Source organism: Marmota marmota, unplaced genomic scaffold, assembly GCF_001458135.2.
Source record: "Marmota marmota marmota unplaced genomic scaffold, marMar, whole genome shotgun sequence".
In the NCBI taxonomy this organism is placed as follows: domain Eukaryota; kingdom Metazoa; phylum Chordata; class Mammalia; order Rodentia; family Sciuridae; genus Marmota; species Marmota marmota.
Genome location: NW_026000068.1, coordinates 18,423,214 through 18,436,624, shown reverse-complemented (window position 1 = coordinate 18,436,624; position 13,411 = coordinate 18,423,214). Strand labels below are relative to the sequence as shown.

The following is a 13,411-nucleotide window of genomic DNA, read 5'->3' as shown; positions in this document are numbered from 1 at the left end:
AAAGATGCTATATTCTATTTTAGCAGGGCAAATATATGGAAAATAACTAAATTAAATGTTATTACAAAAATGAAACAGTAATGAGATTCTGGCTAAAGAAGGCACTAAATGAGAATAATTCATACTTAAAGAATCCAGAACAAACAAAAAAGAGGGTGTTATAAAAAAGCTCTAGGTGCACTGTAAGCATATAGGTTTTTTTTTTTCCCATGTATATTTTTAAACAATGAAAGTGTCAAAAAATAGGGTCAACTGTGTTAGACTAAATTACATTATTGACGGGCTGGGGATGTGGCTCAAGTGGTAGCATGCTCACCTGGCATGTGTGCGGCCCGGGTTCGATCCTTAGCACCACATACAAACAAATATGTTGTGTCCGCCGAAAACTAAAAAATAAATATTAAAATTCTCTCTCTGTCTCTCTTTCTAAATAAATAAATAAATAAATAAATTACATTATTGTATAGGCTGCACTGAATGGAACCTTTATATTATAATTATCATAGAGAAGCATAGTTTGCATCATATTATATCAATTTATCCTTGATGAAAACCTTCCAGAGTCCTTTTATTTTGGAATATCCTGTAAACAATCAAACTATCAGAATATGATTGTACAACAGTAAAATGTTCTCTTGCATTAAATTGAAGACATCTTTTTAATAAAATTTTTTTTAAAAATGTAGAAAGATACTTAGAGCTGTTACTTTCTAAGTATACAACATCCTAGACAATTCAAGATATCTTAATCTCCATCAAGAACAAAAACAAAAATAATTTTTATCATGCTGTTAAATCCATCATTATGGATAACACTGGTGCAAATTGGTTAAACAGATCCAACAAACACTGATGTCCAAGCTGGCATATTGGCAACTAATATGTAACTGGTGGTCAATAGAGAATTTAAAAGATCTTCCCTTTCCTCTTGTTTTTTTTTTCCCCAAGGTCTTCGAAGAGTTCTGTTGTCCTAAAATACGTTGTTGAGCTTCCCAGTTTGCTTTGTCCTCCTGAAACTGATGACATTTTTCTTCTAATTCCTTATGCTGGGCTTCTAAATTCTTTTTCATTTGCTCATGGCATCGCTGCAGCTCAGCTTCAGAGTCCTTCAATTTTTTTAACTTTTTCTTTGACCTTCATTTCAAACACCTGCTCAATCTTCATTTCCATCTTCTTTATCTTGGCCACATGCGCTCTCCTTTCTTCTTCCATTTGTGCCAGAGGGCTCTTTGTAAGCTGCCCTTTATTCTTATTGTTATGAACTCCATTATAAGTCACAGCTGCCAGCTTTCTGCTTCTGTAGTTCTCATAGTGTATATTATTAGTAAAATCTTTCAAGTCCTGCATGTGTGTTCTTATCAACATATTTCTTAGAACTGTAAAATCACGATGTTCACCATTTGTAAGTTCAGCCACACCCTGACCCTTGCCATTAACTTCAATGATAGTATTACTACCTACCACAGCAAGAGGTAAATGGTCCTTTATCTTTTTAACCAGCTTATTTTCTTCTTCATTTTCCGTTTCTGGAAATTCATATATTTTAATTTTATGTTCTTAAATTACTTTCATTATCTGTTTTTTAAACTGTTGGCATTCCTCCGGTGTGAGTGTGTCTGTGTTGGCAATAAGTGGGATGATATTCACTTTTCATGCAAATGCTTCATAAACTCAATGTCCAATGGTTTAAGTCCATGTCCTGAAGGAGCAAGGAAGTATAAACAACACTGCACTCTGTTATCAGGCATCTGACGTCTGTTCACTTGAGATTCTGTGTTTAGGTAATCCTCAAATTTACTATCAATGTAGTCAATAACGGGCTGCCAGCAATTACTATTATCCACTGAATCTCCAAATCCTGGGGTATCAACTATTGTGAACAGCAACTGAACACCACCTTCTTTGATTGGTTTGTTCCACCTGCACAGTCTTTTTTAGTCTATGGTAAGGACCTGGATACTCTGGAGAATACTCTGTGAGGAATAATGAGTTGATTCATGTTGGTTTTCCCAGTCCATATTCACCTACCACCATAAGTGTGAATTCAAATCCTCTCTTCACTGATTTTCTATAAACTTGATTTGGGAGATTGGCAAATCCCACGTAGCCTTCATGGTTTTTTGGTTGAGCTCCTCCATGGATGTAGATAGTCGGGCTTCTTTATTTGCTTCCTCATCAGTGCCTCTAAGGCTTACTGCATTACATTTTTCTGTGAAAATCCTGGAGACATTAAGGAGTGGTCCGTGGGGTACAAGGGTGGGGTCTTGCTCAGATTCTGTAAGAGAGTTTTTTAAAAAAAATAAAACTTATAAAGAATTTCACAATTAATTGAGTTCACAAATTAATGGGTCTTTTAGGGGCTAATTAGATATCACATATACCTTAGTGCTATTAGAGATTATGTTTCTTGGTTCAAAATTATTATACAAATTGAATATGTAAAAACTCTTGTTGACTTCATTTTGTGTTTTCCTTGTAAAAATTTACAACTGCTGCCTGTTAGTATTTCATACAAGTACTACTTTTAACAGAACAACCTGAGTTAATTTAAGACAATTAGTTATCTCCTACAGGAAAGATAGAATAACAAGCTGACTTCTAGTACTGATACAAGCACATCACTCCCATTTCAAGAATGGTGGAACTGGCCTGCTAGATGCTTAAAATCCAAACCTGGAGACCAAAATGAAGGAAGTAAAAGGGCCGAGGAAAACTCAGCCAATATTTTGACTGTTGCCCTCTAAGGTCAGCTGGAACTCTGGGAATAATGGAACTTCTCTAAATGTCCTGCAAGTCTGGGGAGTTCCCTGACCTCTCAATCAGGGGTATCGTGGAGACCCTGGAAAGCAGGAGGTCAACCTGTTCACATTCTGCAAAAAGGAGGGTCATTGGAAAAGGATATGTCCCTGATGCTTCCAAGGGAAGCCACATATGGTTGGCAAGGCCCTGACCATCCTGGCAGATGGCACAACTGGTAGAGAAAAGCTTAAAGACTCAGGAAGCTTCTCACAAGTTCCTAAAAATAATTCCTGATGAATCTTAACAGCAAATTAGAAAAATCAATTTTTGACCAAATTGGTCTTAAACACCTGACAGGAAAATATAACCAAAACACAGCCACAATTGGACATAAAAAAAGAGAGAGAGAGAGAGAGAGAGAGAGAGAGAGAAAGAGAGAGAGAGAAAAGAAAAAAGAATTAAAAAAAAAACTTTTAAAAAAATAACTTATCATGTAAACTTGTTTTAGTCTCCCAAAAGTTAGTAAAACTGGAAGGTGATTAAAAAATGTTCTTATGTCTAATAAGTATAACAAAAGACACTGTCAGAGTCACAAGTTTGTTCTGAGTCAATTTGAGACCTAAGATTTTTCCTAAATCTGTTTTTCACTGGTTTGATTATCTAACTCTGATATTTATTCCTCCGATTAGTCTATAGAACGGAATTTGACACATGGAAGCACTAAGGAATTATACCCCAAAACTCTCTATGATGCTGAAAGAGGTATTTTTCCTCCTTCTTCCTTTTTAATTTTTTTTATTCTAATTTGTTCTATATGACAGCAGAATGCATTACAATTCATATTACCCATTAGAAAACTGATGCCTTTGGATGTTTTCACTATAGCTCAGGGTGGCACTTGTGCCATTTTCCAGACTAAATGGTGTGTTTACATTCCTGACCAGTCTGACAATGTAACTAAAATCCTTAAAGATGTAACTTTCAAGTAGATGCTATAGTTTTGCCTGTTTCATCATGGGGTCCACTTTTCTTTTAAAATTTTTTTTATATTATATATTTTTAATTGCAGATGAACCCACATTATCTTTATTTATTTTTATGTGGTGCTGAGTATTGAACCCAGTGCCTCATGAAGCAAAGGCAAGCACTTTACCACTGAGCTACAGCCCCAACCCCATGGGGTCCTCTTTGGAGATCACGGTTTTCTGACATTTTCTGGTGGAAGAAACTGCTGATATCTATAGTCATTATCATATCATTGGTGAATTTTGATGTTGCTATGTTTATTGTTGTATCAGTCTTTCTCCAATACTTATGTCTTCTTGGTTTGTTCATATGACATCTGCCTCCCAGATGGCTTTACAATCTGTTTCTACTAAGCCAGAGAATTACTATGGCCCCTTGGATAGATCTTACTCATAATCTGAAGCATTTCACTGACAAATTGGAGCAAACATTGGAGATACCTCCTCTATAGTCCTATGCCCCTCATCAGCAGGAAATAGCTATTGATTTGACTTCACCCTTTATTCTTTGGATGATTAAGGGTCTCCAGTTTTCGAGGGCTGGGGAATGTTAGTAGCAGTGAAATGCAGGCAAGGTCCAAGTGTTCTTTAAACTACTTTATGGTTCTTCTTTAAATTTCTTCTATAGTAAACAAGAAAGCAAAGTTTGGTAGTTAATTTGTAGAAAATAAACAGAAGAAAAAGGAGCTAATTGGGAAATATGTGAAGAATAAAGAATCAATGGACTAACCTTGATAAGGTCCATTGATGTTGACATGAAGCTAAGAATTATGGATAAAGGTGTTTCCTTTATGTGGGAAGGAAGATTCCTTTAGTAGCTTAGGTGCACTAAGGTAACTTCTGACCAGCTATTGACCGCAGTGCCCACATTAACATGGGACTGACTTGTAGATGAAATCCCCTAAATATGATGGCCACCATGACAGTTCTGGAGAGGACCAACTAAGGTAAAAAAAAAACTCCACTGCCTGACATGAAGGAGGAGTTGAACACCTGATTGGCAAAGAGTACAGAGGTGGTCTCCAGTTCTCCTGTTAAACATCAAACAGTAATAAAGTTGGGGAGGGGCAGCATTGTCTTCTTTTTCAGTCTTTGCCTGAAGAGGACCCACACTCTTTCTTCAGAGTGTTTTTTTCTTAAGCCTCACTTTTCTTTTAAGTTAATTTTTACTTCTAATAAGTTTGCTTGCATGAGTTTTGGTGTGTGACTTTAAATCTTCTTTTGTCAAAACACAAGAACTGAGGTTTGGAATTTCAACTCCCTGCTTTCCTATCACAGAGGGAGGTTTTTTTTTTGTTGTTGTTGTTGTTGGGTTTTTTTTTGTGTGTGTGAATCCCTTTCATGAACCCCTTTGGGAAAAGAGCATTATGTGCCTTACAACCACTAGATGTCCCCTTACCCTCCAGAGATATCTTTAGTCCACAGGGCAGTGATATAAGCAAAAAATATGCATTTTTTTTTCTTTCATCGTGGGTTTTTCATAATTAGGAGTTTATAGTGATGGGAGAAGATGAGTAACACCCTTAAATCTGAATTCTCCTGGGTTTCTAACACAGGGCAAACTGGGACTCCTAGCACTTTGCCAATGGAAACCAGAAATAAATTTGACAAAATTGGATGGAGAGATGCAGGTTTTCTGGACCATATTGAAGCTCAAAATTAGGTGACATCCCTGGTAACATGAACAGTTTACTCTGGTGTGTGCACCTGAGTTCTGTTTTTGTTTATGTTTGTCCTCATTCAGATGGGAGCTTCACTCTCTACAGTATTGCTTGGTTCACCAGTAGCCTGAATACTGAAAAATTCGAATAAGTTTAGCCCACAGACACTCAAGAAAAAGTGCCTAATGTTTTTCTGCTGCCAGGCCTGACCTCAATACAAACTTCCTGATGGACAATCCTGGCCACCAGAGTGAAGTAATATGTATACATTTTACAGCTTGATAGATTTTGCAAAAGGGAAAGAAAATGGACAGAAGTTTCTTATGTTCAGGCTTTCTTTGCCTATAGAGAAACCCAAAATATGCCAACAATATAAATTAGAATCAACTGTAGTCACTACCTAGAAAGGTGAAGACCTTAAGGAATCGCGTACTGAGATAAAGGAATCAAGGCCCCCCCAAACCTCCATCCCCTGCTAATATTCATCAGCAGCCCTCCTGTTCTTCATACCTTGGCCCTCCTTCATCTGTCCCCAAAGAGAGATCAAATATACTATCCCTCTAGGAGATGCCATGGGGAGAATTTGGACAGTTAAAGTACATAACTCTTTCTCCCTCCAAGACTTAAAATAGATCAAGATGGATTTGAGGAGATTTTTGGAGGATCCAGATAAATATATTGAGGTATTTCAGAACTCATGCCAGGTGTTTGACCTCACCTGGAAAGATATCATGCTATTACTTAAACAAACTTTAACCTTTAATGAGAAAGAGGCTACCCTAAAAGCAGCTGAACAATTTGCACATGCCTCAGCAGCACAAACTAGAAGCAAACCTGATTATCTATCTGGAGGACAGGCAGTTCTCAGAAACACTCTTGATTGGGATCTGAATGATGAGCAAGATGCCTGGAAAATTAGACATTTCCAGATGTTAATCCTTGAGGCCCTCAAGAGAATCAAGCAAAAGCCCATTAACTATTCCAAGGTATCTCAGATTATACAAGGCCTTTGGGAATGTCCTACTATTTTCAAGGAGAAACTCAGGGAGGCAATGAGAAAACACACCACCGTGGATCCTGAATCCACAGAGGGCTTCCTATTTTAAAGAAGAAATTTATCATTCAGTTAGCACCCAATAGTCATTGGAAATTACAAACATTGGCATATGGCCCTGATCAATCCTTAGATTATATCCTCTGGCTTTCAACTTCCATTTTTTATAATAGAGACCAAGAAGAAAAGAAGGAAAGAAAGAATAAAGACAGAAAAAAGACTGAAGTGCTGGTTTTGGCCCGAAAAGGAGTAATCTTCCTAGGTGAGAAAAGAGGAAAATGAAATGTGCCTCGAGCCACAAAGGGACTTGTTTCCATTGTGGAGAAGAGAGAGACTTTTCAAACCAGGAATGCCCACAAGCCAAATAGCCACCTCTGGAGCCCTTCCCTAAATGTCAAGGCAATCATTGGTGTAGTGACTGACCTCAAGTGCATAGTCCTCGAGGCCAGATTCCTCCACACAGGCCTCATGGGGCCAAGGGTTGATTCTAATGGCTCACAAAACTCCTGTCACCATGCATGAGTCCAGGATATGCTTCTCCATAGGGAGACAGAGGTCAGTTTTCTCTTAGTCACTGGCACCAGTTTTTCTGTACTTACCTCTTATCTTGGACCTCTTTCCTCTGATACTATAATGGTGCAAGGGGTATCTGGATGGCCTATTACTGGAAAGTTTACTCCCCCACTGAGTTGTGGGTGGGATGGGATGATGTTTTCTCATAAATTTCTGATGACCCCAGAGTGCCCTACCCCTTTTATGGGGAGAAATTTACTTTCAAAACTTTAGGCTTCCATCACGGGGAAGTTGGGACCACTAGGACCATTATGTCGACCTCTATTAGAATGTGATATAAACCCTAAAGTATGAGCCACTCAAGGGAAAATTGGATGGGTGAAAAGTGCAGTCCCAATTTAAATAATCTTAAAGAATCCCTCTCTCTTTTCACATAAGAGATAATACCCCTATGTCCAGAGGCAATAAAGGGCTTATTAAAGATCATTTGGGGGTAGGGGGTAGGGTTGTGACTCAGTGGTAGAGTGCTTGCTTAGCATGCATGAGGCCCTGGGTTCAATCCCCAGCACCACATAAAACAAACAAACAAACAAACAAACAAAAACTAAAAAAAAAATAAAATAAAAATAACGGTATTGTGTCCATCTACAACTAAAAATATTTTTTAAAAATTCATTCAGAACCTCAAACAGCAGAAACTTTTAGTGTCCTGTAACAGCCCAGGCAATACACCCATTTTAGGAGTTCAAAAGCCAAATGGGGAATGGCACCTAGTCCAGAACCTTATAATAATTAAAGAAGTAACCATTCACTTCCATCCTGTAGTTCCCAATCCATATACTCTGTTATCTGCGATTCCAGCTGCTGCTGCTTGGTTTACCATGTTAGATTTAAAATATGTCTTTTTCTGTACACCTCTAGACTCCCAATCACAATATCTATTTGCCTTTGAGGAACCAGATAGTGGATTTCAATTAACCTGGAGAGTGTTGCCTCAAGGATTTAGAGATAGCCCTCACTTGTTCAGACAAATCTTAGCTAAGGACTTAGCAGAATTCGGAGATAAAACATCTGTAATTATTCTCCAATATATGACATTCTTTCATGTGCCACCACACAGGAAGAATGTCGAAAGGCCACTACAGAACTCCTAAACTTCTTTGTTACTGGTTATAACGTCTCAAAGAAGAAAGCTCAGTTATGCCAACAACAGTTTCAATATTTAGGATTACAGCTGTCTCAAGGAATCCACAAGCTAGGACAGGAAAGATTATATCCTCTACCGCTGACAGTAAGGCAACTTAGAGGCTTCTTAGGGATAACTGGAAACTGCAGGCTTTGAATTCCTGGGTATGGGGAATTAGTTAAGCCTCTTTAGAGCCTCATTCAATAAACTCTATACCAAGAAACAACTGCCCTGATATGGGAACCAGAAAATATTAAAGCCTTTAAGGCATTAAAACGGAACTTACTTCAAGCCCCTGCCCTCAGTTAATCTATTGAACAAAAATTTAACCTGTTGTACAATAGGTTAACCCTCAATTAACCTATTGAACAAAAATTTAACCTGTTGTACAGTAGGTTAACCCTCAGTTAACCTATTGAACAAAAATTTAACCAGGAATAGCCCTGGGAGTGATCACACAAAAGAGTGGACCCACTCAACAGCCAATAGGAGCTTGACAGGGAATAGCCCTGGGAGTGATCACACAAAAGAGTGGACCCACTCTCAGTAAGGAGCTTGACAGTGTCTCAAGGCTGGCCCCACTGTTTGCAGGAGGTTGAAGCAGTAATCCCTGCTGGTCCCTGAGACAGTCAAAATCACCCTGGGAAGAGAGCTCATTGTCTACACCCCCAATGATCTCTAGGGGATTTTAAATACAAAAGGGGGACTATGACTCTCTGACAGTCACCTTCTAAAATACCAGACTTTACTTCTAGAAGGACCTGTAACTCAAGGACTTGCTCTAATTTAAACACAGCTACTTTTCCTCCTAGAAATGTTGGAGGGGAATCCTGAACGTAACTGCCCACAAGTCCTAGCTGTAAATTTCTTAGTTTGAGGAGAACTTCAGAGCCGTCCAATGTCTAATCCAGACCTCACCATCTTCACAGAAGGGGGTTTCTTTATGGAACAAGGAGAACACAAGGCTGGATAAGCTGTGGTCACTTTACATGATACCTTAGAGGGACAATCTTTGTCCTCTGTTGCAAGCACACAGCTTGTAGAATTGATAGCCCTAATGAGAGCACTGGAGCTAGGAAATAGAGAATTAACGTTTACACTGACTCTAAATTCTTACCTACTCCTGCATGCACATACAGAGATTTGGAAAGAGAGAGGATTTCAAACTACAGGGGGAATGTCCATAAATATCTATGAGCAAATCTTAAAAAACTGTTAGAAGCTGTTCATTTCCCCAAAGAGGTAGCAGTAATCTACTGTCAGGGACATCAAAAGGGAATAGATGACATAGCAGAAGGCAATAGAGGATCAGATTAACATGCCAAAGAGGCTTCTAAGTGGCCTTTGCAGCAAACAACAACATTAACCCTGTGAGTATGGACAGGCCCTCCCCCCAGAGATAAGACCTAAATACACCCAGAAGGAGACACACCAGGCCTTATCTAGAGGAGGTATTCTCTTACATTCTGGGTGGATTCAGATGAAGATAACAAACTCTACTTACCTGCTAACTCTTGCAATGGAAGATATTACACACCCCACACCAATCTTTCCATTTAGGAGAAAAAACACTCTAAAATTAACTCAAGAGATATTTGAGGGAAGAAACATTTCAAAGACAATCTGTTAGCACAAAAGGACAGAGCAGGGTACAAACTTCACACGTCCTCAGAGCCTTTATTCAGCAATAGAATTACACCTCGATGGACCCAATTTTCCTGGTGGAAAATGAACCACTGGCCATAGCAGGAGTCTGTGCTTATATAGGTTACACTGAGAGGTGACTTAATTACAGAGTGTGTCAGTTTGGGCACTCAGGAATTTGGGATTTGGGGCTGAGGGTATAGCTCAGTTGGTAGAGTGCTTGCCTCACATGCACAGGCCCTGGGTTGAATTTGAGAAAAAGGAATTTGAGATTTGTTTTTACTAGACCAGATGGAGAATCTGGAGTCAGCAATCAGTATCTGGGAAGGGTTTATTTTGGGGAAAGAATCAATGTTTTGGCCTCCTCCCAGAGACTGTCATTCTTGATAGATATCTCCTCCCCAGGGTTTGTTTCATCAATGGGGAAGAATGTATTGGGAATGGATCAATGTTATCAGTGTATCCTTCCTCAATCCCTCTTCCCAGGCCACATTATTTTGGGGTTTGTCATTTTCCATATCTAACACAATCCACCAAATCTTCAAAGCTTGTAAGACATGTCAGAGAAATAACTTGCTTAACTCTGCCAAGAAGCCCCCAGGTTTACAAAATAAGTCAGTTTCCTGGGGAGGACTGGCAATTTGATTTGATTCATATGCATAAGAGTGGTAGGTTCTGATATTTATTGGTTATGGTAGAAACCTTTATTGAGTGGACTGAGACCTATCCCTCCCAATCAGAAGTAGTCAAAGACTTATTACAGGAAATAATTCCCCTATTTGGAATGTCTCACATCCTCCAGAGTGACAATGGAGCAGTTTTCAAGGCAGCTGTCACTAGGGAATATCCAAAGTCCTAGGCACAAAATACCACCACGGACTCCAGTCTTCAGGAAGGGTATAAAAATCTTATGATATCGTAAAGAGGCATTGAGAAAACTCACTCAAGAAGTCCACTACCCATGGCCTAAAGTGCTTCTCCTGACCCTACTCAGAGTCAAGAACAACCCCAAAACACTAGGGCTTAGCCCATTTGAGCTCTTATATGGGAGACCATTCCCAAAGAATTATATTCTTAAAGGTCAGGAAACTGCAGATCTAGTGGCTCATATTCACAAAGCTGGCCAAGTTTCAAGTTGAAATCTGTAGATATCCCATATCTGAGCCAATTACTGCTCCACCTTTTTATGAGCCTGGGGACCTAGTTATGATCAAGAACATACCTTTAAATCCCCCAAATTTATACCATATTTGTAAAGGACATTTTCCTGTAATCTTATCTACCCCCTCTGCAGTGAAAGTGCTGGGACAGGAAAACTGGATCCAGCACTCTCAGGTTAAAACCTGCCATCCTGAATCAATTCCAAAGAAATTTCTCCTTCCCAAGGAACTGAGGAACAATATTCCTGCACTCCAATAGAAGACCTGAAATATCTCTTCCACAGAGACAATGGTGATATATAAACATTTTTTTCCTCTCTTTCTTGATTATTGTAGACAGATCCACTGAAATTGAGCCAACAGTATGCCACTAGGTTACAAAAAGATAACTGTTGCATATGTGTACTATTACCCCTTTCCAGCACTTCTGGGCTACCTTGGTGGGTATTCCCCTTACAGGGAAGTGACTGGATAAATTTACAATTCTTAATGTTAGAACAAAAGGAGGAGAAACACTCTTTTCAGACTGCTATTCATTACGGTGTTAAATTATGGCCTATAACTGAAACTTTATCACAACCAGGTCATAGGAAAACTTTCACTTTAAAGCAGACCAACTTTCAGACCTGTACAACTGTTAAGTCACATATAGGCCCATTCACTTCTTGCTTTCCACTATCACCACCAACATGTCAAAGGTATAAGGTTACTATCAGATTTGGGATGAATATTTGTTGCTTATACCCACCATTGGGCATCTAAATCAAAAACCCCCAATCTATTAGGAACAACATAACCATACCTATAACAAATGGCCTAATGTTACTCAAAAATTAGGATGGATCCAAGACTCACTATGCCAACAATTGTGATTTTATAGGCCAGTGATTGGTTAGGGACTAATTGGGTCTCTACACCTGAAATTAGCTGGCCCAATGGGACTCAATGGTTGTGTGAAACTAACTTATGGCCCTGGCTTCCCCCAGGTTGGATAGGAAGATGTACTATTGAGTACACCTGGATGCAAGGCAGATGGACCCCAAGTATAGAACAGCCAGCAAATCTCCCCAATCTCAGACATAGATGGGGACAATCTATTTTTTGTTGGTATCATCATCTAGCTTGTTTTTTATTCCACAAATTGGTTTAGAAGATGTAATGTGGTGCATGAAGACCCTAAACAATTGTACTCAAACTGCCCTCCATGACATTGAGGAAAGTATTTCTCCTTAACACAGAAGTAGCACTCATGAGGAAAGGCATCTTACAAATCAGGATGCCTTTAGATGTCCTCATTGCAGCCCAAGGTGGCACTGTGCCATTATTAGAACTGAATGCTGTGTTTATATCCCTGACAACTGTGGCAATGTGACTAACATCCTTAAAGATTTGCATTCCAAGATAGAGGCCATGTCCTCGACAAACTTGTCATGGGGACAAATTCTTAGTTTTTGGTTCTTTGGTGACTTCCTGTTGGAAAACATTGTTAACATCTGTGGTCATCATCATACTCATCAGTGTGTTCATATGCTTCAGCATTTATTGTTGCATTAATCTTATTTCAGTACTCATAATTTCTTGTTTCTCTTATAGACTGCCCATCTCTCATGTGATCTCCAGCCTATTGCTTCTCAACCGGACTTTTACTGCAAACCCTTCTACCAAACTGATTTCTATAAGGGAACTTCAAACTGCTTGCCCCACCACCTCTTTCAGTTTGAAGCAGCCAGAGCATGTTGTCCCATTTTCTTACAGTGGAAAGGAGTCCCTAAAATTAGAAGGAGGTGGGGTTGATGAAGCAAGAATTAAAGACAGGCAGTTAGTGTAGATAGGTGATCAGATTGGATTGAGAAAATGAAGGCAGATTCTGGTCCAGGAAGTTGGAGACCACCACTGGGAGACTGGAATGGTCATGTCTCCAGGCCCTTTGAAGACCAAGATTACCTGCCTATACTAACCCTCCCAAAAGGTTGTTAATGAAGCAACTCCTGAGCAGACAGGAAGCTGATAATTAATGCCTCCTGGGCTGCAGCTCCCTTCCTGCCCAGCACTCCACCTTGGCCCTTCCAGCCCACCTGCTCACCTTGTAGTCACCTCAAGGGCATCTCCTAATCATGCATGCAGGATGGGGGGGAAAGGAACAAGATAAGGGAGAAGGGTGCAGGAAAAGGGACAGGACTTTCTCATCCCATGAATGTGACTTTGGGTTCCCTTCTTTCTCCCAGGAGAAGTCTGTATTTTACTATTCTTTGAATAAAAATTTTTTGCTTTCTAAGCTTGCCTTGGTGCTTCTCTGATGTTATACTTCAACATTTGAGGAAGCAGAACTCATCAAAGGTAATGGAGGTATCAGTTCCTCCTCCTCCTCCTCCTTCTTCTTTCCTCCCCCTCCTCCTCCTAGTTCTCCCCTCCCCCTCTCCCTTCTCTCC

General features: G+C 39.5%; 1 pseudogene; it reads right to left on the bottom strand.

Moving 5' to 3' along the window:
- Positions 1 to 906: 906 nt before the first annotated feature.
- Positions 907 to 2,142, bottom strand: LOC107146334 (annotated as a pseudogene).
- Positions 2,143 to 13,411: the final 11,269 nt, after the last annotated feature.